Source organism: Bos indicus x Bos taurus, chromosome 18 (assembly GCF_003369695.1).
Source record: "Bos indicus x Bos taurus breed Angus x Brahman F1 hybrid chromosome 18, Bos_hybrid_MaternalHap_v2.0, whole genome shotgun sequence".
Taxonomy (NCBI): Eukaryota; Metazoa; Chordata; class Mammalia; order Artiodactyla; family Bovidae; genus Bos; species Bos indicus x Bos taurus.
Window position 1 is genome coordinate 53837375 of NC_040093.1, and position 26777 is coordinate 53864151.

At 54.2% G+C, this 26777-nt stretch overlaps 2 long non-coding RNA genes across 2 annotated transcripts in view; one reads left to right on the forward strand and one right to left on the reverse strand.

The window, feature by feature from the left end:
• The window catches only part of LOC113875455, a 248746-nt gene that overhangs the window by 174827 nt on the left and 47142 nt on the right, over window positions 1–26777 (forward strand). The gene's annotated exons all lie outside the window — the stretch shown is intronic.
• LOC113875456 lies at window positions 22254–24814 on the reverse strand. Its single transcript, XR_003506249.1, has 3 exons — window positions 24434–24814; window positions 22773–22912; window positions 22254–22466 (listed from the first exon to the last, which is right to left on the reverse strand). It is a non-coding gene; the product is annotated as an uncharacterized LOC113875456 (long non-coding RNA).

Below are 26777 nucleotides of genomic sequence, written 5' to 3' on the forward strand. Positions count from 1 at the left end.
AAATCGACTTTCCCTGAAGGAGAGACTCCAAAGAGCCCCAGGGTCATCAGTGTCCTCGCTTATCTCTGAATCCTCTTTCCACAAGTCTGCCGCCTGGGGGCAGCTTTGCCCGAGCCTGCCAGACCCAGCCTGCTCCCCATCTTCCCTTCCTGGTGCCTGCCCTGTGGACGTTGATCGTGCTCATCCCCCACAGGGGTGTGGACCACAGCCCGTGCTCAATCTAGCCAGCCAGCCATCTCTGTCTGTCTATCTCCCTGTCCCCATCCATCTAGGTAACTACATCCATCGTGATCTGCCCCATCTGTACAGCCAAGTCGTATGTACATCTTTATATCTCCTTCTGCCTCTGCTCCTCTGGTCCAGCCCGGATGCAGGTGCCTCGGTTCCCCCACCCAGCAGATGCTTGCTGGAGTGTGAGGTTCAGCACACACAGTTCCCCCCACCACTGATTAGGTCATGATGCTTGGCAGGTTACTTCACCTCTGTGTCTCAGCCTTCTCTTCTGTAAACCGGGGATAATGAGAAAGTACACTCCTCCCAGGGTTGCGGTGAGAATTAAGTACATTAGCACATTTAGAGTGCATAGACAAATGCCCGCACTTAACAGGTACCACACAAAATAAGTATTAGCTGTTATTTCCCACAAAACGGAACTGAGAAGAGTATCCAGTACCTGCTCCGTGGCGGAGTGGGGGCTGGGCTAGATCCGCATTCCCTAAGTTTAGGTCAACAATATTTTTACCGTTATCTGCATGCCGCTTGTATTTTTGTCTGTCTGTCTGTTTACTTAACATACTTATTTTAATCAACTTCTTTGTAACTTGCAATTTTATTGAGAAGGAAACCATGCATTACCGAGATAAAAGGGGAATCAGCCTCTCTTTCCATAAATGGAGGGCACGATTCTCCATGAAAATCAGCACAGCTCCGCCACCCCATTCTACTAACCCCAAACCCTAAGGCTCTGAACAGCACATCATTATTTGGGGGGTTGTTTGGTTTTGTTTCGAAAATTTGGTGCCATACCTGACCTGATCTGACTTGCGGCTCTTCAGTCTATTTGTGCTATTCCACTTAGCACAAAAATCATGTTTCATTGGAGAAACAGAAATAGCAAAGAAATGGCCACTGAAGGTGATAAATAAGTCACCACATAAGCACCTTATTGCCCATCTAAAAAAACCCCAAGGGAGCAAGGATTTCAAGATACATCTGGCTAAAACTTTTGATGAAGAGGAGGCACTGAAGAACCCTGGGTTGTACAAATGCAGTTGCGAGGGAGCGGATGGTTCTGTGTCCACGCCGCCCGTGACGGGAAGGTGCAGAGCCTCAGTGTCTGGCCGAGCTCCAGACGCAGGTGTCGGCTGGCCTGGGAGTCCCAGCTGGCAGGTGACGCGACCTCCCTCCAGGACGGCAGCCTCGGGGAAGCCAAACGGCCCACATGGTGGCACCAGGCCGAAGCTGCCTCTCTCCTCACCTCGCCCAGAAGCCACACGACCTCGTTCCTGCAGACAATCTCCGTCAACTGGTCAGAGAGACTGCCCAGACTCCAGGGGTGGTAGATGGAGCCCATCCAACAATGGGCTGGGAATCAGAGAAGGCGGACCGTATTTTACAGGCGTTAGTGCTGCCTGAATTTCTACAAGCAGCTACCTGAGTTTGTACTTCTTTCCTGATTGAAAAAGAAGGCATCTGCGTTTGTGTTTTCTCTGCAGCATGGGCAGAGAGTCCAGAGATTCCAGTTCTGTCATCTACTGAGGATCCCAGGCTGGTGACTCACTGGGCCTCAAGGGCAATGCTCCCCACTTTGACCAATGGGCAATGGAGCCCATTTCCTGTAACTTTGACAATTCTGTCACGTCTCCCCCCGCCACCCTGCCCCCAGCGACAGTTATGCCTCCACTGGATGCTGGAGTGCCCGCAGGAGGCAGAGACCCCCACGGAGCCCCCTACCATGCTACGCCGGCCTGGTGACCCTGGGCCCCGCCCAGGCCCCTTCCTTCCCCACCCCACCCCCAGGTCCCTGCAGACCCCTGCATGCTGGGAAGTCCAAAAGCCTCCAGCATCCTCATCCTTCCTCCCGGTGCCAAACAAGGGCCCAGGGGAAGAGAAGAGCCTCAAGGCCAGGGGAAGATGGTCATCCAGGCGAGTGGAGGCCAGTGGTCCCTCCGAGACTCCGTAAGGACCGTGCTGGGCAAAACATCGTCGGAGTTCTAGGTGGTTTCCATGGCTCGGAACTTATAACCTTATTTTCTGTTTTCCCATGTAGAGAAAACGCCCTGGCTCCCAGCCAGCCCCTGACCAGCAGCTTCTAATTATCCACGTGTGGAGGAGAAAGGCAGGGTGGAGACTGAGAAGAGTGTGCTGGATCGTGGGGATCGAGGGCAGGAAGCCCAGAAACTTCCCTCCTTTCCAGGCCACCGGGAAGCCTGGCCGGGGAGGGCGGGCCAGTGAGGGGAGGCCTGGACATTTTCACAGAGGTCTCAGCTACCTGGTTCCTGTGACCCAGAAGTACAGCCCCTTAGGTCAGGGGGCCCCAGCACCCCTAAGGATGGTCTACTGGCCGATGCACCAGCTGCTATAAAAAATGGGCCCAGAAACTTCAGGGGCATCGCACATTTCTCACGCAGGACGTAATCCAGAGGCGAGTCCGCACGGTGCACCACTCCACACCCGTGTTCAGGGACCCAGGCCTCTTCCACCTGTGGCTCTGGGTCCCCAGACGGGTCCGGTTTCTTCTCTTGGATCCTCCTTTTCCCACTGGCAAACAGGGGAGGGGGAGAAGGTGGAGAAGGAAGATGGTTCTTAACCCTCCTCCCTCTCTGTGAATTTGTTCCTCATCCCACAGACCTTCCTTCCAGACTCTTAGGTGGCTCTAGGAAACAGCAGGTGCTAACTCCATTAGCATCGAGGCTACAGGCAAGTGCTCTTCAATTTAAAAATGCTCTGCACCTATGTTCTCTTCCCGTTGAGAAATCTTGGCGTTCAACTTCAGGCAAATCAGGAAAGGTTCTGTTGTGTGGTCCACAACCGGCCCAGAGTGCCCAGCGACTCGTTTGTAAATTCCATCAGCCTCCCAGCCCTCAAGTGGGGATAATGTGAGCTAGTTCTCTGCCCAACCAGTGGGAAGGAATGGAGGTCATCGTATTAGGGAGTTTTGAAAGCCCCACCCCCTCAGTCTCCCTCCAGTAACCCAAATCCACTGGTGCAGCCCAAACTCCTCAATTTGGTATTGGGAACTTGAGGGTCTGATGGACCTGGGGCTTTCCCAAGGTCACAGAGCCCTGTTATTGATCAAAATCAAAGCAGCAGATAAGTTCAGACCTCCAGTTTGGCCATCTAGACCAGCACTGCCCCCACCCCCAAATGTAATGTAAGCCACATGTAGAATTTTAAACCTTCTAGTTGCCTTATTTTAAAAAGTAAAAAAAGGCGGGGAGGGAATAGCTATTAATTTTAATAAAATATATTCTTTAACCCCATATATAGTCCATGGAATTCTCAAAGCCAGAATACTGGAGTGGGTAGCCTTTCCCTTCTCCAGGGGATCTTCCCAACCCAGGGATCGAACCCAGGTCTCCCGCATTGCAGGCGGATTCTTTACCAGCTGAGCACACGGGAAGCCCAATAGTATATATTCTTTACCCCAATATACCCAGAACACCAACGTGTAGTGAGTATACAAAGCATGACTGCATTCTGTATTGCACACTAAGTCTTCAGAGCCCAGTGAGTATTTTACACTGGTGTGTGCGTGCATGCTCAGTCGTGTCTGACTCTTTGCGACCCCTCAGCCAGGCTCCTCTGTCCTTGGAATGTCTCAGGCAAGAATACTGGAGCGGGTTGCCATTTCCTACTCCAGGGGATCTTCCAGAGCCAGGGATGGAACCCACGTCTCCGATGGTGGCAGGCAGATTCGTGACCATAGGCACCACGTGGTGAAGCCCCACGCTACAAAACCAAGTGCAGTCTCACACTTCCACATCTTAACTCGGAGGGTAGATTTTCACTGAGAATACTTGTTCCGTATTTACAGTTCATAAAACTTATAGTTGAAAAGGTAGATTCACACGTCAAGTGGATGCAAACAACCTTAAGAGTTTTCTTAATCCCTGGAGTATCCATTTTCAAGTTGAAATGAATGGAAATTAACCACAATTGAGAATGCAGCTCATGGGTCACCAGGGTCGCTTCTCCAGTGCCGAGAGGCCACACCAGGCTCGTAGAGACGTATCCAAAGGCGCTCTGGAACTCCGGCCAGATCTGCGGTGACCCCGGGACCCTTCATTACAAGGAAATCTGTGAGAATGACTGTTTCCCCAGAAAGATGCCTTGGTGCTGGGAACGCAACGGAGGCTCTGAGACAACACATTACTCTTGTTTTCCTGCGGTCATGCCTCTGGTTTCCCAGGACTCCTGTCTGATCCATGGCAGCATTGCACCCACAGTGGGAGGGCAGCCTGAATCTCTGGCAGGAGGGGCCAGGCAGAGCCCGGGGCTGCCCTGGACGAGGCCCGGATGTAGGTGCCTGTGGATGGGGGGTCTGTGGGTGAGCCACGTGGCTCTGGAGCAGAGCCAACATCCTGAGGCCCTGAAGGCCCACAGGCCACGTGAGCAGGGAAAGGCCGGATTCCGTGACCAGCGCTCAGAGGGCAGGCTTTGGGTCAGCCGCCGTGTGAGTTTTCTGGGGCTGTGGCCCAGGTACCGCTGTTGGGGGGCAGAAGTCTGAGATCAGGGTGTCCTCAGGGCTGGTTGCCTTCCAGAGGCTGCAGGAGGGTCCTTCCTGCCTCTTCCAGCTTCTGGGGTCATTGGGAATCCTCGGCTTGTAGACACATCACTCTGACCTCTGCCTCTGTCGTGACATGGCTGTCTTCCCTGTGTGTGTCTGTGTCCAGATGTCCCTCTTCTTATAAGGACAATGGTTTTTCCAGTAGTCATGTATGGATGTCTGAGTTGGACCATAAAGAAGGCTGAGCGCCGTAGAACTGATGCTTTTGAACTGTGCTATTGGAGAAGACTCTTGAGAGTCCCTTGGACTATAAGGAGATTCAAGCAGTCCGTCCTAAAGGAAACCAACCCTGAATATTCACTGGAAGGACTGATGCTGAAGCTGAAACTCCAATACTTTGGCCACCTGATGCGAAGAGCTGACTCATTGGAAAAGTCCCTGAGGCTAGGAAAGATTGAAGGCAGGAGGAGAAGGGGACAACAGAGGATAAGATGGTTGGATGGCATCACCGAGTCATTGGACATGGATTTGAGCAACCTCCGGGAGATGGTAGAGGACAGGGAAGCCTGGCATGCTGTAGTTCATGAGGTCACAAAGAGTCGGACACGACTTAGTGACTGAACAACTATAGGGCCACCTGAATTCTTCTGAGCTCATCCTTTCTAAAAATATTTGTTTACCGTGTATTAATTTGGCTGCCCGGGTCTTAGTGGCGGCACTCAGGATCTTTAGTTGCAGCCCCTGGGATCCTAGTTCCCTGACCAGGGATGGAACCCGGGCTCCCTGCACTGGGAGCAGAGAGTTTTAGCCACTGGAGCACCAGGCAAGTCCCCTGAACTCATCTTAAGTTGATCACATCTGTGAAGACCACGGTCCCTGAAAGACTGCATTCCCAGGCACCAGGGACTAGGGCTTGAATATATCTTCTGGGGGGACTTGAGCCACAGCAGACCTTCGCAATCATCTGTTCACTGACCTTGATCTGCCCCAAGACATTGATGTCCTCAGGATCTCCATTTCACAGATGGGAAATGGAGTCCTAGGGCTGAGGGGACATTGCCCAGCTTGTCGCTGGCATCCTAGGACCTGCAGCTGGCCCTTCCCCAGAGCCCATGCTCGCAGGCACTTCCTGGGCCTCCAGCTCTTCCAGCTGAGAAACTAGGACACTTGTTTCGCAAAACAACTTGTAAAACCAGGGCAGGCTCCAGCCTCCCCCGCCAAATGACCCAGGAGGACAATTCTGATTGATTCCGAATGCTTGCCCAGGGACTCGTCCAGGAGTCTGGAAAAGGCAACCCGATATTTCTCTGCTCCTTCCAGCTCTGCAAACTGGACCACAACATGGGAAACGCCAGACTCAACATGCGAGCATGAAGTTTTCCTCTAACGAGCTGGCGCAGGCGGTCGAGGATGGCTTGGCTCCCTCTTGCCGAGGGACATTCCCCGCTCCGGGCCCCCTTCCCTGGCCTTAGCTCGTGGCATCTAGCTGGCCCAAGTGGCACAGAGGACAGGCAGGCCTTGAGATTACCCTGAGGAACGAGCCATGCCGGGCTGGCGAGTTGGAAACCACACAGGCACAGCACCGTCGAGGGAGGCAAGAGAAACGGGAGAGTTCTGGAAATGTCCATAGGGTCCCTCCTCAAACCTGGCCAGACAAGCTCTGGGGCTGGTGATGGTGCCAGCAGGGGCTGTCAGGAGAAACCCAGCTGCCAGCTCCTCCTCTCCCAGCAGAGAGGTCGGCCCAGGGCACAGGCTGCTCTGCCAGGATGGGTCCCCCACCCCCACCCCGCCAACCCTGGATGATTCCTCCGGGGAATCAGGAGAGCTTTGAAGCCTCTCCCCAGGTGTCAGCAGGAGGGAGGCTCCTCCAAGCTCACACAGAGCTCCAGTTTGGGGGAAGTCAAGGCTTTGATCCCGGGCCTGCGTCTGCTGCTGGAGCCTGACCGTCTCCCTGCCTCTCATTAGGGATCCCCGTGCAGCCAGCGTGTAGGACAAGCCTGGCATTCTCCGTCTGACCTAATAAAGCCTCGCTGAATTGCGTCGGCTCTCGTTCCTGAAGAAATGAGGCCTCTCCAATTACTCCCATAAGAAAAGGCCTCTTAGAAAAACACCGAGTGCAAGCAAGGCCGGCCCTTCCTAACATCCCAAGTGCCTTCTGCAAACAGACCCAGAGTGGAGCCAGGTGGAGTGGAGGGTGAACCAGGAGGAGGGGGCCCTGGAGTCTCTCGGGGCAACACTTCCCTCCCTCAGGATAGGGGGCTCTTTTCTCCCAAATAGGCAGGTGAAATTGAGCATTAAGGGAAAATTGGCCTGGCCAGGTCAGGGTGGAGGCAGAAAGCGCTTGGCTTTGGTAGGAAATGTAGCGAAGAACGAGAGAGAGAGAGAGAGAGAAAGGCTTTCACGAGGTATGGGTTTCCCTGAGTTAGTGGTGGATCGAAGCCCTGTGGGACTTGGCCTGAGGTTGTCCAGTCCGGCTTTGGAAAACAGGGTGGGGCTGATTTAGCTGCTCCTGAGAAACCTTCCCTTCCTTCCCCACCCCACCTCCCCACCACCAATTTCTTCCCGCCTCCCCTGCCCCTCTAAGGAGGGAGAAAGCTACGCCTTCCCACAAGGGGCTTTAGAAAGCACAGGGAAGCTTCCCCCAGCTGCGGGAAGCTGACTCCTGGTCTGCAGGGGCTTTGAGGGGTGGGGTGGGCAGCGCTCTAGGGAAAGGAGAAAAAGGGAAAGAGGTGGCCTGGGCAGTGTGGAAGCTGGGCTGGGATGCCATTTCAGAACGGGCCTTAGTTGTCCCCCCAGAGAGTAGCATGGATTCAGTGACCCTTCAGAGCTGCCCCAACTGAGCAAAAGTCCCCGGCCTTTAAACCCCCACATCGGTCAGCTGGATGGGAGTTGCCCCCACGCAGTCAGAAACTATAAAATTATGCAAAGCCAGTGTACGCACTGGTCTAAGAATTAGCTTAGGGATGCAATTACACATCAAATTTTATTAAGCAGCATATTTTATTTATTTAGTTTTGGCTGGGCTGGGTCTTTATTGCTGCACATGGGCTGTCTCTAGTTGTGGCAAGTAGGGCTACTCTTCATTGTGGTGCTCAGGCGTCTTATTGCAGTGGCTTCTCTTGTTGCGGAGCAGAGACTCTAGGCACATGGGCTTCAGTAATTGTGGCACACGGGCTTAGTTGCCCCATGGCATGTAGGAACTTCCCAGACTAGAAATTGAACCCATGTACCCTGCATTGGCAGATGGATTCTTAATCCACTGGACCATCAGGGAAACCCCAAACAGTATATGTTTTAATGAGTTTATTTTCATAATTTGGGGGTTTGTGTATGTGTTTTAATATTTATTTATTTGGCTGCTCCAGGTCCTCTTGTGGCATGTGGGATCTAGGGATCAAACCCGAGCCCTCAGCACTGGGAGCATGGATCTTAGCCACTGGAACACCAGGGAAGTCCCGCGGCTTGTATTTTTAAGATGGAGGCTCAGTTGACTGAACTTTCAGTTCATCTTAAGCAGATTCACTTGTTCTGATGATAGCATACTTGCCACCACTTCGCATCCATAGCAGGCATCACTAATCAATCACCCACGGCAGGCATCACTAACCAATCATAGGGCACATCAGTCTCCCTCTAATTCATAAGCACACTTCCTGTCCCTTCCCCTGGCTGTGGTTGTTGTTCAATCGCTAAGTCCTGCCTGACTCTTTATGACTCCATGGACTGCAGGACGCCAGGCTTCCTTGTCCTCTATTGTCTCCTGGAATTTGCTCAAAGTCATATCCACTGAGTTAGTGATGCTATCCAACCCCCTCATCCTCTGTCGCCTCCTTCCCCTGCCCTCAATCTTTCCCAGCATCAAGGTCTTTTCCAATAAGTCAGCTCTTCACATCAGGTGACCCAAGTATTGGAGCGTCAGCATCTGTCCTTCCAATGAATCCAGGAATGGGCACGAAATCCATCTGGAGTCTATGAGACATGACAGGGAGCTTGCTAGAGGCTTCTGGGAAAGAAGAAGCCTCCCCTAAAAATGAGCTCTTTCTCCTTGTAAATTGGTAGTGTTTAGGTGTGATGCCTGGAACTCTTGCAACTCTTTTGCAACCTAGAGGGAGGTCAGCTTGAGCTAACACTAATGAGCTAATACTGCAGAAATAAAGAAATTGGATCCTGGTAATACCATCCAGCGCTAAACCAAATGCTACCCCCATCTCCAGAACATTCCTTACATGAATCAACAAATCAAATCCTCTATTAAGTCAGTCAATACTACTGAACTCAACTCCTGCTTCCCACTTCTCTGACTTGGCCCCTTGTTTGAGTCACTTAGCCTCATGGTCTTGGGATCCATAGGGTCCAGCAACAGCATCGGTGCTTCCTCACTATGGGCCCTGTACAACTCACATCACCAACTTGAGCCTCCATTTCTTCAGACCAAGAATGTGGTTTTAAAGGAAAGATTCCTCTGGATCGGCTGTTAGAAGTTACTTCTCCTTTGACACAGGCGGAGCCTGCGCCCTGGCAGCTGACAGTCACAAGGAGAATGGACGTCCTTCAAACCCCAGGCAAACCATTGGACCAAGGGTCAGGGCCCCACATGGCTGGCTGTTTCTGGAACAGATGAGTATATTTTTTCAACAAATACCAATACAGCACTTACTCATTGCCAGGTTCTTTTCTACATGCTTTGAAAATATTAACTTGTGCGTCATCAATGACTCTATGAAATGGGTGCTGTGATTATACCCATTTACAGGGGAGAACACCAAGGCCCGGGGAGGTTAAGTGACTTGCCTGAGGTCACAGAACCAGTGGGTGGGGTAGCCTGGGTTTGAACTTCAGAGGCTGGTGGCTCCAGAGTTGGAATGTTTAGTCACCCTTTCGTGTCTGAATAATCACGTGTTTGCTGTGTGTAGGCGCCAATCATGAACTGTCTCATCTGATTTCCCCAGAAGCCCCATAAAATGTGTCATGACTTTGATATTGTAACGGCACTATCTCTATTTCGCAGAGAAATAAAATGGCACAGTCATGGGTGAATGAACGAGGGGGTGAGTGAATGTCCATGAGCCGGACCTGCCGGTGACCTTGGCCTGAGCCCCGTGCTCCCGGCTGACAGTGGGCTCAGGAAGTCCCCGTTACCCGGGGCATGCCCTGGGGACCCACAGCTTCATTCTGTCCGTGATCCCTGAGAGCAGGCCTGGGCACTGAGTTCCCAGTAGCTTCAAAGGGAGCCGAGCCATCGAGCTCCCAGGGGGGCCGCAGGCAGCGGGAAAGCCGGCCTGGCCCCGCCCGCCAGACGTCAGAAGCGCGAGGCGGCTTTGGTCTCGGGCCCTGGGCTGATGGAACCAGGGCAGTGTGGAGCCAGGCCCTTCTGGGAACCCTGCGCTGGCATTTCCTTGTTGTGTCAACTCCACCGAAGGGCCCCGGAAACCACATGCAGAACAAAGTCTCCAGGCACTGTCTGGAAGGCGAGAGGATTAGAGAGGGGAAGGAGAAAGTGCCGCGGGGCCAGCCTTCTGGGGCCTGGGAACTTCTGCCTCCCGGGAGATGTCAGCTCCGCCAGGAAGTCCCAGGGACCTCGCCTGAGTCCCCGCCTCAGCTGCGGGAGCCACCCACCTGGTGCCGAGCGAGGTTTGTCCGCCAGGTGTGCTGGCCAGGTGTGTCTCAGCCATCCTCAGGCCCCGCCCCCGGGGTAAGGACCCTCACTGTCCCCGTTTTACAAATGGGATCAACAAGGCTGAGGACAGTGAGCAGCTGGCAGGTGATGAGGGTGGTTTGGAAAAGCCCGTTTCGTTCCCAGGGCCGAGCCTGGGAAGTTTGTTTGTTCCTCTGTTTGCTTGTTTTCTTGGATTGAACTGAGTGAGATGAGTGTTAAGCCAGCTTTTTGACTCTCCTCTTAGAAAGAAAATGAAGTCGCTCAGTCGTGTCCGACTCTTTGCGACCCCATGGACTGTAGCCCATCAGGCTCCTCCATCCATGGAATTTTCCAGGCAAGAGTACTAGAGTGGGTTGCCGTTTCCTTCTCCAGGGGATCTTCCCGATCCAGGTATTGGACCCGGGTCTCCCGCATTGTAGGCAGACACTTTATCGTCTGAGCCACCAGGGAATCCCGTTTTCACGGATGATACGGTTCAAAAATGAGGATGTGGAGATGGTACTGCCTGAGTGCCCGCATGCCTTATCCGCGAGGAAGGGGAGGCTCCGCTCTGGAGCCCGCCGGGATGTGCCTGGAGGGCTGGAAGGAGGACTCTTGGGGACTGTGAAGCAAGGCCACACACAGGGCCACCCGGGGTTGGCATGCAGGAGGGCAGGTGGGAGTGACCAGAGTGAGTGACGGGGCACGTGGAGGTGGGGGTCCCGCGGGGCCAGCCCTCTGCTTGGGGTGTGGCCCAGGTCCTGGACATCCTGCCCAGCCGGCGACCTACTGGAGGCCCTAGGAGGGGGCTGGACCTCAGGATGAGGAGCGGGGTTCCTGCAGGGAAGGGACACCCCGGGCCGGCACACACAGGCTCACATTCGTGCACCCACCGCCCAGGATCCCCCCACGGTTCCAGGCAGGACAGGAGGGATTGAGAGGGTCCAGTCCCGACAAGGAGCCCCTCCCCGCTCCCGGCACGGCAGGGGGCTGTGTCCCCCAGTCTCTGCGCTCTCCCCACTCGTCCCCTTCTCCTCCACGTGTCCCCCGATGTGTCTGCGGGTGGGTTTCTTCACAGCCCTGTGCGTGCCTCTGTCTCCCCTCCGGCCTCTCATCCCTTCTGGCTCCACGGCCTCCTCCCTGAGTCTCCCTCTGCCTTGGCTCACTGTGTATTTATTTCTCTTCCTATGTCTCTCTTTCCCTCCCCCCCGCCCCTCCATCCCTCTCCCCATCCAGGGGTCTCTCCTGTGGACATTTCAGGGCCAATCCTCTAAAGAGGCCGCAGCTGAGCCCCCAGGAGTCCTGCTGAGGCCACGTCCCTGGAACCAGGGGCAGCCAGGAGGCAGGAGTGGACCCCGGATGGGCAGCTTCTCTGGGCAGTGCCGGGAGGCAGGGCGTGGTGAACCCAGCTGGGCACCGCTCCAGCCATCCTCCACAGCAGGGCTGGGGGCTCCTGTCTGGAGGGGTTTCCATCTTATCAGCAGCGCCTCCCCCATGCCGGGGGCTCCCAGGAGTGCCTTCTCTCTAGCTCCCCTGGAATGTGCGGAGGGACCCGCTAAGCTCTCCTGGAGATAAACCCTGTCAGGGGGTTGGGGGAACAGAGTTTTCAAAGGGAGACATCCCTGAGCCTGCTCTTCTTCGCCATGCGCGGACCTGGTCCACTTACAAACCCTGAACCTCCTTGAGGGGAAGGGCTGAGACTTCCAGGTCTCTGCTGGGTGCTGGACGGGATGTCTGACGGGTCCGGTCTGCCCCCGGAGGTGGGGGTGGCAAAGCCTCCACCCAGCCTCAGGGTCCACGGTAAGAAAAGCGGTGAGCGGTTCCTGACCAAGGGCCGGGGGCCCAGGTGGGGAGAGAGACAGTGAGAGATGGTCAGAGAAGAGAGACACAGAGAGAACTCTGCCAGAGACCAGTTGCGAAGCAGAAAAGACAGAGATGGGGGAGGGCGGAGGGAGGCCCTAGGCAGCCCGGAAGAGCCTAGAAGGTAGAACGTGGGTGCAGGCGTGGCTGGCGGGGATGGGGGCCACGCCCACTGCGCTTGGCCGCCTCGGGAGCACACGGAGCTGCAAGGCAGTTGTGCCCAGCTTCAGACCCCCCATCAGCCCCTCACCGGCTGTGCGGCCTGCAGGAGGTGATTCAGCCTCTCTGAGCCTTTGTTTCCTTATTCCAGAAAACAGGGATAGTCGTCCACACCCTGGGGCTGTTGCGAGGGCTCTGTGAGTTTGTGCAAAGCGATGAAGAGCCTGCTTGGGGTACCCCCTGCCAGGCTGCCATGAGGTCCCTGGCATTCCTGCCTGAGCCGGGTCAGGAAACGTCAGGTCTTCCCTAGTGACCATGGGTGAGGCATCGGCCTTCCAGTGTGGGGGACACGAGGCTTAGATCCCTGGTTGGGGAACTAAGATCCCACATGCCGTGGAGCAGCTAAGCCCACGTTCCTCAACTACCGCGCCTAAGCGCTCTGGAGCCCGTGTGCCACAGCTAAGACCCAGCGCAGCCAAAGAAATAAATAAATATTAGAAGAATTTGCCTCATCAGGAAACCAAATTGAGAGGCATTCTATAAAAGAAGTGGCCTGTACTCTGTCAAGGGCAACTTATTGGGATGATTGGTGAGACCGGGATGGCGCCCGAGGCCCACATGGCAGGGCTGGGTCGCTGTTGGCCTCTGCAGGTGTGGCTCTTTGGCCTCTGCAGGTGTGGCTCTTCAGGGGGTCGTCCTGTGTGGGACACACAGGCTGACCGACACAGAGCGTGGTGTGCGGGTGGGAGACAGCTGACAAAGGCCGATTCTCCACACGGGCAGCTCTTCTGTAAGTCTGAGGTTACTTCGATTTTTTTTTTTTTTAATACATGGAGAAAGTAAAAATAATAAAATTGGATCTGAAACAAGGAACAATAACAGGAAAACCTCAAGAGAGATTAACAAATGGTCAGGACCTGTGGGCACTGCCTGTAAATGATCAGAAGGCCTGGAAGCAGCCTGTTCCCCCCAAGTTGGAGTCTGTATTTTAGGGCTCAGCCCCAGTCAGTCCCCCCACCCCTGCATTTGGGGAGTGTTGGTGTCCTAGGAAGAAATCAGGCTGTACTGTCAGATAGATGTGCCCAAAACCCAGCTCTGCTTTCTAGCTGGGCAGCCTTAGGCCACTGGCTCACCCTCTCTGAGCCTCAGATTCCTCATAAGTGACCACTGACGGCTCCCCTGCAGTGACTGTAATTAAATGAGACCAGCAGTCAAAACGCAATAGAAAGGTGGCTCCAGGGGTCTTTTCACATCAGTTCTCCAAGACCAGGGCTCATGTCCCTCTTTTGCTGTCTCAGCCACAGGTCTGGAGGCCAGCAGGCTCAGGGGCCAAACACAGGCCACCTCCTGGCCGGATCAGTTGCCTCTGGAGCCACTGAGCTCCATTCAAGGCCTGGGAGAAATGGAGCCATAAACGCCCCCGCCCGCCCCTCCTGTCACTGGAGATCAAACCGTTATCAGAATCAAAGCCGGCCCACTGATGGATGAGCCCGGGGACAGGGCCCAGGCCTCCAGCCCCGTCCTGGTCGTGGAGTTCAGAGCCCGCCAGCACCTTGCCAGGAGCCCCGGCATAGTTTAATTGGGGCCAGAACACCTTCTGCCCCTTGTCGCCCCTCAGGAAAGCTGCTTATCTCCCTCTGCGGGGAGGAGGGCGCAGAAGTGTTAGCAGGCCGGCCAGATGACGAGCCTGCGCCGACAGGGAGGCCTGGCTGGCGGCCGGCCCCTCTCCTCCGACAGGCCTGGAGCCCCAGGTGGCTCTCCAAACCTGGGGAGCCCTGAGATTAAGACACGGCCGCAGCCAACAGATCTGCCAGAGCCCTTTATTTCGGGAGGCTTGGCAGGAGAGAGACCAGGGGCGGGGTCACCCTGGCACCCTCTGGACTCTTGGCCTCCCAGGGGAAAGGAAGACATAATACCCAGGGGTCAGAAGATTCCAGAAGAGCCTGGCCGAACTGAGAGCTGACGCCAGCCCCCACCTCAGGGGACCCCAAAGGAATTCACGGAGCTGTCAGAGATGTAATCGTGACCACGTCAGCACCCTGGAAGCTTCAGATAGAACCTTGAGAAGAAAGGAACGCAGTTGCTGCTGTTGGAAGCATCAAAAGAAGTCTGGGTTGCCCAGCTCATGGCCACCTGACTCCCGCTGGGTGACTCCAGCTGTAAAATAAGGAGGAGTGAGAGGTCATGCTTCCAGCTGTCCTGGTGTGGACGACGTGAGCCAGTGAGGTCGGTTTTAGCAGTGCCTGTCAGTCCCCAGTGTATTATTATATTATTATTAGGAACTGGCTGTGACATAACATGGAATGAAAATTCAAGTGACAATGAGTGGGGCCTGGAAATACATCAGTATGTCGGCAGTGAACTTGAGTGTGCAACAGAAGCTTTAATGTCTTTTCCAAGGCCTCCTTAATAAACCTGTGTTCCCTTGTAACTGTGAAAGCTACAGCTGCTAAGTTCTGTAAGAGGCGCCCACACGGGCAGGGCCCACGCAGGGTGGCTGGCCCCTGGGTGCTCCTTCTTGGAGAAATCGCGAGCTGCCCAGGGTCACACTGGCCGGTCTTACCGGGTGCTCCAGGTATCTACAGCCGGTGTAAACGCCTATCGCTGTGCGCAGGGAATTAGATGATGGTGACCTTGCTGCCTCTGTGTATGAGCCATTTCCCGGCTCTACCTGTGGCATCTGGTCTGAAAAGCATGCTGTCCATGTGCTCCAAGGCGGAGTTCTGCCTGGCAGGGCCGCAGCCTCGCTGGCCCTATCGGCCACAACTGGCCCCACCAACTCCACCAACCCCACCAAATCAGCCCCGCCACCCTGCATGCCAGCTGCCTGCTCTGGGTCTGCATGGCTCCGAGTGAAAGATTTGCTTTCAGCTTCATCACCCCGCGGCTTAGCAATGAATGAATGAATGAGTGGGAACATTGTTAGGTAGGATGGCATGAGGAGGGCAAGCTCGGGCATGCAGGAAAGACTGATTTTCATCGCAGAGGCAGAACAGGCAAGTGGAGGGACCCTGGAGGCAGAGGGGCCTGGGTTCAAATCTGGCTTCCATCCCCCACTAACTCTGCAGCCCCCCGACAAAGTGTCTAATTCTGGGAGTCTTCGGGTTTTCCTATGCAAAACTGGTTAACAATTTATCCACATGGGTTTTTCATGAGGGTTAAATAAGATGATATATGAACCACTAAGACACAGTAAATGTTCGCTAGATGCAGTTGTGACGATAAGGTAAGGAATATCGACAGCCCCCTCCCCGACCCCACCAGCCCAGGCCAGCAGCTCTTGACACCAGCTCCCGTCACAATCACCCGGGGAGGTTTTAACACCACGAGTGCCAGACCCTGAGCTCCTTGGATAAATGGCTGATTCCAGGCTGGGCAGGGAAGCCGGGGTGAGCCTGGAACTAACTAGTCCTTAGGGGAGGGTGTTCGGGGCCGAGCACCTACAGGAGAAGTGTTTATGGGGCTCTCTGTGTGCATCACCTTCTCCATCCTTGCTCTAGCCCTACTGGTGGGAACTATTCCAATATCCATGTCATGAGGTTCAGAGTGAAACAGCTTACCCAGAGCCCACAGAAGAATGTGGCAGAACCAGGATTTGAATACAGAAATGCATAACTCAAAAGCCCAGTTTTTCTACTAACCCGGGGAGATTCCATCCTTGTTTTCCCTGGGCGGGGTGGGGGGGGTGGGGGAGTGTCTTTGCAGGAATCTTTAGCTGGAGCACTGTCATCCCTAAAATACCTTAGCATAAGTATCTGCTTCACAATTCCAAAATATCCACAATGTGTCTGTGTGTTTCAGGAGTCTGGTCCTCTTGGCTGTGTGTCGTTGGGGTGGTTGCATCCCCTCTCTGGCTGGGCTAGAAGCACCTCTAGACCCAGTCACCTCTGGTGCTGCACCTGCGAAAACCAAAGCTGAGCCCAGGAGTGTGGACTGCAAGAGCTGCAATCCCAGGACGTCCAAGGGTCCCACCTCCATGGAAGGCAAGGAGTCCCTCAGGCTGTGCGAGCCTGGTGTTCCACAGCGACACCCTGTGGCCAGAGCCGGAGCAGCAGCTCTAACGCGCGGGGCATTAAGCCTGTCCACCTGCTGTCCACAGGCAGCCTGACCCCCACCTTGCACCAGGAACGCTCCAAAGCTCTTGGTCACCAGGGAGGCAGGGCCTGTAAGAGGTGGTCCACCAGGCTTGGAGCAAATAAGGACAAGTTGAACATGAGCAATTACTTTTTTGAAGCATCATGTGGTCATATTTGACCTCCAAACTGGGAGAAGCCGGGGGAAGCTGAGGGCAAATGACTTCTATGTCATCACAGCCCCCACGATCGCTTTGTGGGAAGGCCAGCACGAGGTCCGTAATATCTAACATCTGTCAATGAGAAAAGGGTGTTTGAATTGCAAACATTTGATGAACGCCAAACTTCCAAGGCTGGGCAGGGAGGTGGGTCGGCTTCTGGGGGCCACTTGCCCAGCACCAACTCTGACCGCTTCCTCTTACTCTTCTGTGTGCGTGAGTTCCCCAGAGGGTCTTTCCTCGCCTGACCCTGCCATGTTCTCACATTGTTCTGTTTTTCTGACAACAGCTGGTCGCCAAGGAAACCACTGCGGAGACCATAGTCAGACCCGTGTCTTCCCTGCAGGGAAATTCAGCCCTTACTCATCTCTCCATCCACAGCCGCCTCTTGGCGTGACCTCGGAAGGCGCTGCCAAACCCCAAGCGAGGAGTCCCCTCCCTCTCGCCGGGACCTTTCCCCAGGGGGCTGAAAGAAGGAAGCAGGGCTGGGATGAGAAAGCCTAGGGCAGCAGAGCAAGCATGGCCCTAGAACCCTGTCATCAGCCCGTCCTTGTTTCAGCGTACATGTGTTACTGGAGTGTAACACACAATATACAAAGCAGGAAAAGCACCCTTCACATCTCCCGCTCCCTTCCCCCTGCGTCCAGAAAGGTGACCACTCTCCTGACTTCTAACAGCAGACCTTTGCTCCGCCTGCTGCTGCACTTGACATCTTAATACTTAGAATCACCCAGTGTCTGCTGTTTGGAGTCAGGGCCGTGTCTTGAACACTGTGTGGCTGGAAGCCACAGGCGGCCTGGCACACGCACGCAGCCTAGGGCTTACGCTGTCACAGGCACCGGGGGCAGTCCCCAGCTCTGTGTGAAAGGAGCGGCGTTGCTGTGAGCTGGCCTGTCTGTGTCTTTGGGTGAACCTCTGTTTACGCGTCTCTTGAGCATCCATCCAGGGTGCGAGCTGCTGGGCACGGGAGGATGGCTGCAGTAGCCACGGCCAACAGGGTTCCCAAACGCCGGTCGCAAATGGCACTCCCACCACCGTTCCTGTCCTTGCCAGCACTTGGCATTGCCTGCCCTTTGCTTTATGGCCGTTTTCTGCTTCTTTCATGTTGGGGATAGGGATCCTGAGGCCAAGGAGACGGCCACTCTCAGGGTCCCAGGAGCAGAGGAGCCAGCCCCCACCTTGAGCTAGCTCTCCTGTCCTGCCAGAGGCACCCGTTCGGTTTCCACGTTGAGTCTCATCCAATGAAACCATCCCTGAAGTCACGGCGGGCTTTCCACTGAGCAATAGCAAGGAATACAGTAATGAGTTGCGTTTCTTGGACCCTGACTGAGCGCCAGGACCCCGGGAGAGCTCTGCCTGCATCGCCTCTCATGGTCCACATGTGACCTCAGGACAGAGACACTTCTTTCTGTCCCTGTGGTAGAGGTGGGGAGCCCAGAGAGGTGGAATAACTCGCCTGAGAGCACACAGCTGGCGAGGGGGAGAGCTGGGACTCAAAGCCTCGCCCTCTGCCTCTGGAGCCCAGTTCGTTGGCCTGTCTGGTGGGGCACTGGGAGCTGAGGCGCTCTCCCAGGTCTCCCCCAGGTTTCTTTCTTTCTGGGCTCAGCCTTAACAGGGAGTGTTTGTCTTTTCAGAATCTGCTAATCTGAAAAGTACATTTTCCCAAAGATTAGGTAGCCAAGTAAACCTTTCCAAAGCTGCGTGCTTTGCAGGTCTCTTGACTGACACGTTAAGTTCCACAGCGAATCCGCACGTGTTCGCCACATGTGCACGTGTGTGTCCTCGCCTCTCGTTTCATCCCAGGTCTCTCTGCACCGCGTCCGAGTGTACAGGCCAAGGGTCGCCTGCCTGCAGGGGTCTGAGGCCATGCAGCCTGTCCCCTCCATCTATCTACGAGGCCTTTCTCCCCCCATCCATTCATTCCTTCACTGACCCACATGTTGTGTTTCAGCCCCATACGCCCGGCCCTGGGACACAGCGTGAAGTTCTGGCACAGCCAGTCTCTGTTCTTACACAAGGCAGACCCAGCACAGTGATGGAGACATTCGGGGCTCTGAGAGTGTGGCCACATCCGCTCACGGAAGACAGAGGCTTGGAGAAGGAAGCTGAGACCTACAGGGTGGGAAGGAGGAGCTGGGAAGGATGTCCCCAGCACAGGGAGGGCAGGTGCATAGAGGGAGCTGGTCAGGCAGCAGCTTGGAGCTGCCTCCAGGGGGCGTTGTTTCTAATACGCTTATTTAATACACTAATGCGAGAGGTGTGTGCGTCAACCCAGTCGTGTCCGACTCTTTGTGACCCCGTGGACTGTAGCCCACCAGGCTCCTCTGTCCATGGGATTCTCCAGGCAAGAATCCTGGAGGGGTTGCCATTTCCTTCTGCAGGGGATCTTCCCGACCCAAGGATCACACCCTGGGTCTCCTGCACTGGAGGTGGATTCTTTACCACCTGAGCCTCCAGAGAAGCCCAGTATGCTAATTAGCATGCAAACTTAATATGCTAATTCACCGTGCTTTGTTTATGTGCTAATTTAGAGTGCTAGTCTACACTCTGAGCCTCCACGAGCATTTCCCAAACTCTTCAGCCAAGGAAGACAATTCCCCAATGATAAAACCTTAAAATTCACAGAACACCCTTTTCCTGTACTGTATCCTTTGATCTTTTAACCCCTCTGGCCTCTGCACTGGCCTCCCCTGGGAGCCGATTAGAAGGACAAGGTCTCAGGCCCCAGCCCAGACCAACTCCATTAGGACTCTCGTCTTATCAAGATCCTAAGTGACCCGTATGCAGGTGAGAGTCCAGAAGCATGGCTGCCCTCAGAGTCCAGGAAGAAGTTTGTTGTGCTCATTTCACGGCGAGGAGATGGAGGGCCGGAAGGACCGAGTCCACAGTTAATAAGTAACTGGTGACTTCAAATCTTGTTCCTCCCTCTCCGATCCAACCTGCTACTCTTATGCAGTGAGAGCGCAGAGGCCCAGAGAGGGCACATGCCTTGCCCAAGGCCACACAGCAAGGCTGGCAGCCCAAGTTGTCAGACTCCACAGGCATCCTGCTGTTCTCCCTGACCTCAAATGACCCGGGAGCTGCGGTTCCCAGTGTGGTCAACGTCATCCTGCATGCTAGTTAGGATGCATATTTCTAGGCCCTCCCCAGAGCTGTTGAATCCAAACCCCTGAGGACAAGGCCCCAGAATCTGCATTTTAGCAAGCTCTTCTCTTTCTTAGGCTCACTTGGGAAATTGCTGAGGACCTTGAGGGAACACCATGCAATTCTCAGATTATCCACTAGAGGGAGCCCGCACCCCAGAGACACAGCCTTTCCACGTCCTGAGCCCCCAAGGAGCAGTTTCCTGTGTTTTTCTCCTGGTGGATCCACTGTGGTTACTGTTTAGGGAAGAGCCTCAGGTCACACCAGTCAAGAGGTTCAGAGAAGGGAGCATTTTTGTTAACACAGGAGGCAGGAACCCTGAGTTGATCTCATGCCATCCATCTAGACCGTCACATGTAAGCCTGTCGCAGGTGGATTCATGGATGGCCTCAGCAGCGTCCTTCAACCTCTGAGCGTCAGCTTCCTCCTCTGCAGAGCGGGGCTGTCAGACCCAAATGTCCTGAGTCCCCAAATCCAGCCTCGATATTTTACAAGGCATCTGTTAATGTCTGCAGAAAGTTAGGAAACGGAAGGCATGTTGTCATACAGACATTCACAGGGTGTTTTTGGAAGGTTCTGACATGATTGCATGTGCTTTTCATGCAGCTCCATGAATCACAGGCTCTCCAGTCACAGAATGTGATAGGAAGTTGTTGTGCTTGGATGTAAGGGCTGGAGCTGTGGCAGCCACTTTGGGCCCCTGCAGCGAGATGTTTGGCTGCCCTCCTGAGACCATGATTGCTCATGACTGCAGCACAGGTGCAGAACATTTTGGCACAAGTGAGTTCTACTGAACAGCAGCTTGAATAATACATACAGGTTGTTTAATGGGGATAATTACTTAACACTGGAGCTTTAAGTTTAGAAGTTTTTTTTCCCCTGTCTGTCCTCACAAGAACGCTGTCAGATCTAGATCAATATATTGTTATTTTCAATTTTAATGAGGAAACTGGGGCTCAAAGAGAGCCTTGCACAAGGATGTATGGTGTGTATGTGTGTGTGTTAGTCGCTCAGCCTGGACTGTATCCCACCGGGCTCCTCTATCCATGGGATTCTCCAGGCAAGAATACTGGAGTGGGTGGCCATTCCCTTCTCCAGGGCATCTTCCCAGCCCAGGGATTGAACCCGGGTCTCCTGCATTGTAGGCAGATTCTTTTCTGTCTGAGCCACCAGGGCAGCTAGGATGCATGGTTGGAAACAGCAAAGCCAGGTTGGAAGCCTGATCTTCTGGCTTCTCATTTTAAGGTCATTTGCCACCGCTCCTCCAGCCTGAACCTTTCACAGTGACACTTTCCTCATCAGCTCGATGAGGCACTCCTCAGAAGGAGTTTCAGAGTTTTACAATTGCTGCCCTTCCTGTGGATGAAGTAGAAAGTGCTAGAATTCAGGGAGCAACTCTGCTTATTTCTGAGAACAACACCCAGCAAGTCCACGGCCCTGGAGCCATTTCTGAAGATGCCAGGACTGAGGTTCTCTCAAATGAACAAGTTATCTTATTGCAAAACTGTCATCAGATCTCCCCTGAAATACAGCTTTGCTCTCCCTGAGCAGAAGTGAAGGGCAATCGGGAATACGGTCAGAGGCCCGTGGTGCTCGCTACTGATCTAATCATCATCGGGGCTAGGAACTGGACTTCAAAAGATGACTGTACCCCACCCACCCTCAAAAATGAGCGCTTCTAAGAAGCTCATTACTTTTCCTCCTGCATGAACCCTGCCCCAACAGCCCCTGTAAACTCTTCATTTGAGACTGTACACAGCTGACCTGGAAAGGGAGAAAGCCAAAAAGCCAGGAACACTGACCACGGCTCTGTGATGCTGCTGAGGATAGTGATGGTGGTGACGGTGGTGGTGGTGCTGGTGGTGGTGGTTAATGATGGAAATCACAGCCTTGCTGGTACTTGCAACGTACCAGCCCCTGAACCACCTGCTGGCCACCTTACTACTTTTTCCTCGCCCCGCCCCAGGCTCTGAGGAGCATCAGCTCATAAACTCTGGTTGCTTCCATGAGCTGGGACTCACAGCATTCCCCACGAGTGTGTGTGGTGGAGAAAGCACGGGTTCAAATCCTTGTCTGCTGCTTCCTGGGCATGTGACCGTGGGAGTAACTTCCCCTCTCAGTTTCCGCATCAGTAAAATGAGGGCAGCACAGTCCCTACCTTAGCGGGCACCTGGAGCAGTTACACAGGGTCCTGGGTGCAAACAGCTGAGACAGGAGCACCGAGCAGGTGCCCCAGAGCCTGTTTCCCTGCCCACGCCGCACACAGGCTCTTGGGCGCTCGAGCTCGTCCTTGGGATTGCAGGGACGCCTACTATGGGAACTTGCCGACAACTTCCACGTGTCCCAAACTTTGATGACATAACAGTCACCCACCCCCAGAGCTCTGAAAACATCAACTACCTGGTCCACGCCCCAGGAGAGAGAGATGAGAGAAATTAATGTAATCAAATATTTTATTTAACCCAAATAAAAGCCAGATGCTATCACTTTCGCATGAAAATCCAGAATTGAAGAGTCGCCGGTGAGAGACATTCCGCTTGTTTCCGGTCCCAAATCTGTGACCTCTGCTGAGTGTTTCACATGCAAGCCCATCTCGATTCGCACTCTTCTGTCTCCGGTGGCTCGCGGCTTCCACTCTGCACACCCACCTGGCAAGAAGGGATGTCCCCACGTTACAGATGAGGAAACTGAGACTCAGAGGGTGAAGGGACCAGCCCAGGCCACGCAGCTGTGGCGACTCAAAGCCCGGTGTCCTGGCCGCAGCCAGGTGCCCCCCACCACCGCACATGACCCCATCCAGGTGGCTCCTGGCTCCCCTGTCCCACCCCAGACCATGGGAGAGGAGCAGAAGAGAGCACCCAGGGGCTGAACCCCCAGACTGGGCCTGTGGGGTCCACACCCATCCTCGGATCCGACCCCTATATGGGGGTGATTTCACCATTGTCCACACTCACCTCCCAGCTGCACTCTCTGGGTGGGTGGGACTTGGGGCTCTTTGCATCTTGCTCAGCACAGTGCCCGGGGCCCCCCAGGCACAGGTGAGATCCCCAGAAACCAGAGTTTGTCATCAGGAACCCCTGAGGGTAGCCGATCCCTAGGGAAGAAACGTCCAGGGGGCATGCCACACCAGAAACCCTCTCTGGTCCTGAGAGACCCTACGAGGTGTGCTCAGCCCCCCTGCCCACTGCTTGGTTCTGCTCCCATCGAGGGTTTGGTGGGGGTCTGTCCCTGCCGCTGGAGTGGAGGCTCTGGAAGTGAGGCTCTGTGTCTATTTCACCTCCTGCTGCATCCCCACTCTGGGGGCCTGGCAATCCACAGCTCCCTCCGCAGACGCTTGTGGAAGGAACCCACTCATCACCTCCCAGTTCCAAGGGACCTGGAAAGCTTCCTGCAGCTTCTAAGGACTCCACGCTTAGAACGGGGAATAGAGGGGCCCTGGAAGAATCTGACCCCACAGCTCCAAGGGGAGATGTCCCACATCTCTTCTGCCATCAGATGAGCGGGGTTCGTTTCCATTTGTTCAGGCGAGGTGATGCAGTGGGCCACCTGAGCCAACTCAGAGGGCCGGGGGGACCTTCAGTGATGACAACACTTGGTCAGGGACTTCAGACAGTAACTAAGCGTTGGGGAAATAGACCTAATTTCCCACCAGGGCAGATCCCGGCTAGAGGGAAGCACGCTGGAGCAACCAGCATCTCAGCATATCATAGACGTGTGGCCTTTGTAAGGGCTTCCCCGCTGGTTCAGCGGTAAAGAATCCGCCTGCAATGCAGGAGACCCAGGTTCAACCCCTGGGTGGGGAAGATCCCCTGGAGATGGGAATGGCAACCCACTCCAGTATTCTCATCTGGAGAATCCCATGGACAGAAGAGCCTGGGGGGCTACAGCCTATGGGGTTGCAGAGTTGGACACGACTGGCCTCTGTAAGCCTCTGGCTCTAACCTTCATCCCATCTTGGAGGACCTGCATTCCCTGGGCGGGTGAGTTTCCCTTTCCATCACCTCTGCAGCCTCCCCATGTCACCTGAGAGCCAGGGTGCCACGGGCAGTTTCCTAAGGAAGCCCTCTGAAGCCCTGGCATCGCACTTAAAATCTCAGAAGTATGTTCAGAAATAGATGCTGGATAGAAAAAGAGAGAGCGGACTTGTGGCGTCAAGGGACGGGGGCGGGGGGAGGAGGGATGACTGGGAGTGTGAGGCTGGTAGATACAAACTATCGCAGACAGAATAGAGGCACCAAAAGGTCCTACTGTAGAGCACAGGGGACTATATACAGTGTCCTGGGATAAGCCAGAATGGAAAAGTGATATTCAAGAAAAAAGAATATACATGTGCAATGACTGAGTCACTTTGCTGTACAGTAGAGATTGGCACGACATTGTAAACTAACTGCACTTCGATTTAAAAACTAAAAGAGAAATCGGTGCTGGAGAGTATTTGTGGCCCCCGGGCAGAAGGGGAGCGGCCCAGGTGTTCTCCGAGAAAAGGACGTTTCGCAACCACTCGCCCAGCAGAGCCCACACCCCAAACCCAAGCACATTTAAACCAACTTCTTATATAACTCAGTTCACTCTTCCTCATCCTTGTGGTTGGAGTTTTCTAGAACCCACCACCAACCTTCTGGCTCATCTTCTGGTTTTGATGTGCTGCTCTCCGCCTCTGAAGGGGGAAATGGTCCGGAGACCTGAGGTCTTGTTCTGTTTTGCTCTTTTTGATCTTTAGTCATGATGGTGGGTGGCCGTGCTCCGTCCGAACGCTCCCTGGAGGGAGACCTGGGCCCAGCTGTTCCAGGGAGGGAGCGCAGACCCTGAGAAAAGGGAAGTAGGAGCAGCCCCAGGATGCGAATCGAGACTTCCGTGGAGTTTGGGGAAGCCAGAAGGCCCTCCTTGCACTGTTCTGATTCTCTCTGCCGTTCGCTGTGCTCAGCACGGCCCTTACGTCTGAGCTCAACGCTCTTGTGTGTTTCAACACGCTGATTCTTAAGGCTGCCTACTGTGCGACTCTGACTGTGACATTCTGGCAAACTGAGAAGCCTGTAAAAAGATCAGCAGTTGCCAGGGGGCCAGGCCCACCCAGATAAGCCAGCATCATCTCGCTAGCTGGAGGTGCTTAACCCCAATCGCATCTGCAAAAACACCTTTTGCCGCATTTGCTTTTGTCGTTCAGTAGCTAAGTCGTGTCCAACTCTTTGCAGCCACATGGACTGTAGCCCACCAGGCTCCTCTCTGTCCGTGGGATTTCCCAGGCAAGAATACTGGAGTGGGTTGCCCTTTCCTTCTCCAGAGGAATCTTCCCAACCCAGGTTTCAAATTTGCGCCTCCTGCATTGCAGGCAGATTCGTCACTACTGAGCCACCTGGAGAGCCATAATGTAGCATATTTACCAATACTAGGGGAAGTGGGATGAACGCTTTGGAGAGGTAGTTCATCCTGCCTACCGCAGCATCTCTTCCTGTAAATAACTCGTACATAAACGTTCCCAGAAACCTTGTCATCTCCAGAAACTGGAACCAGCACCCACATGGAGGTAGATAAAGACTGAGTAGTATATCTATACAATGCCATGCTCCTCTGCAAGCTACAGAATGAATTCTTGATACCTGCTGCAACGTAGCTGAACCTTAAAGTAATTATACTGCATGGGAGAAGACAGCCTCCCCCTAAAAGCCATTCAAACTATGTCATTCCATTTGGATAAAATGCTAGAAAATTAAAACTCATCTCTAGCAGCAGGAAGTAGCTGCCACGGGTCCAGGGTGGGATGTGTCAGGGAAGAGCAGGTGGGAGGGACAGCAGAAGGGCCTGGCTAAACCTTGGGCTGATGGGTCTGTTCACTGTCTTGGGGGCGGTGGTGGTGAAGCATCCATGTGCCAGATGTGAATGCACTGAAACCAGGTAGTAGCTATTCAGGTGCTCACTGGGTGTCAACTTCTCCAAACACTTGACAGTTCTCATTAAAAAAAGAAAAAAAAGGTGGGTCGGGGTGAGAATCCAAGCTTTGGAGTCAAACCTGCAATCAAGTCTGATTCAAGTCGTATCCTAGCTGTGTGAGCTTGGGCAAGTGATGGGGCGAAATAGGCCTAATCACCCGTGAGCGGGGGCTTCCCTGGTGGCTCAGATGGTAAAGAATCTGCTTGCAGTGCAGGAGATGCAGGTTCGATCCCCAGGTGAGAAAGATTCTCTGGAGAAGGGAATGCCTACCCACTTCAGTATTCTCGCCTGGAGAATCCCAGGAAAGAGGAGCCTGGTGGGCTACAGTCCATGTAGTCACAAAAGAGTCGGACACGACTGAGCGACTAACACACACCCATTAGCAGAAGTCACTGGACTGTGAACATGAAATCAGATCAGTACACAGGCTTAGCAGAAACCTGGGATGCAGTGAAGGTTCCCTGAAGGTAGCTGTCGCTATTAATTCTTATCTGAGAGACATGGAAACCGAATTAGAAAACTCGGGAGACTTAACTGAGGTCCCACGGCTCCCGCCAGGTCGGGGTCTGGCCGTGAAGAGCTACCTCTCTGGATGTCTACCACACTTCTTAGAACTCTGAAGTAAATAGTTTATGCAAATACGGCCAAGCCACCCCACCTGAGATGAGGTCCTCGGTCTGGCCAACAAAGGAAGCCAGGCCCAGCACCCAGAGGTATTTTTAACAGGGTGGAGATGTGCGCTTTGCATATTTTGCCTTCTTGGCAGCTTGTGGTTCAAGGTCCCAACCAAAACTAAATGTGTTTACTTGTTTGTTTAGACAGGTAAGATCTCACAGTCTCACACCCCACAGTCAGAACGCCTTCTCTAAACTGCAGACAAAGGCTTTCCTCAAAACACTCATTTGGTTACTCAGTTTGTGCTGAAGCCTTTATCCTCCAGGTCGCATGAGGGTTGGCCTGGAGTGTACTGCAAAGCCCCCATGTATGAGCCCACAGAAGCCTGGTTCTGTCAGCTCTAAGTCTCTGAGTTT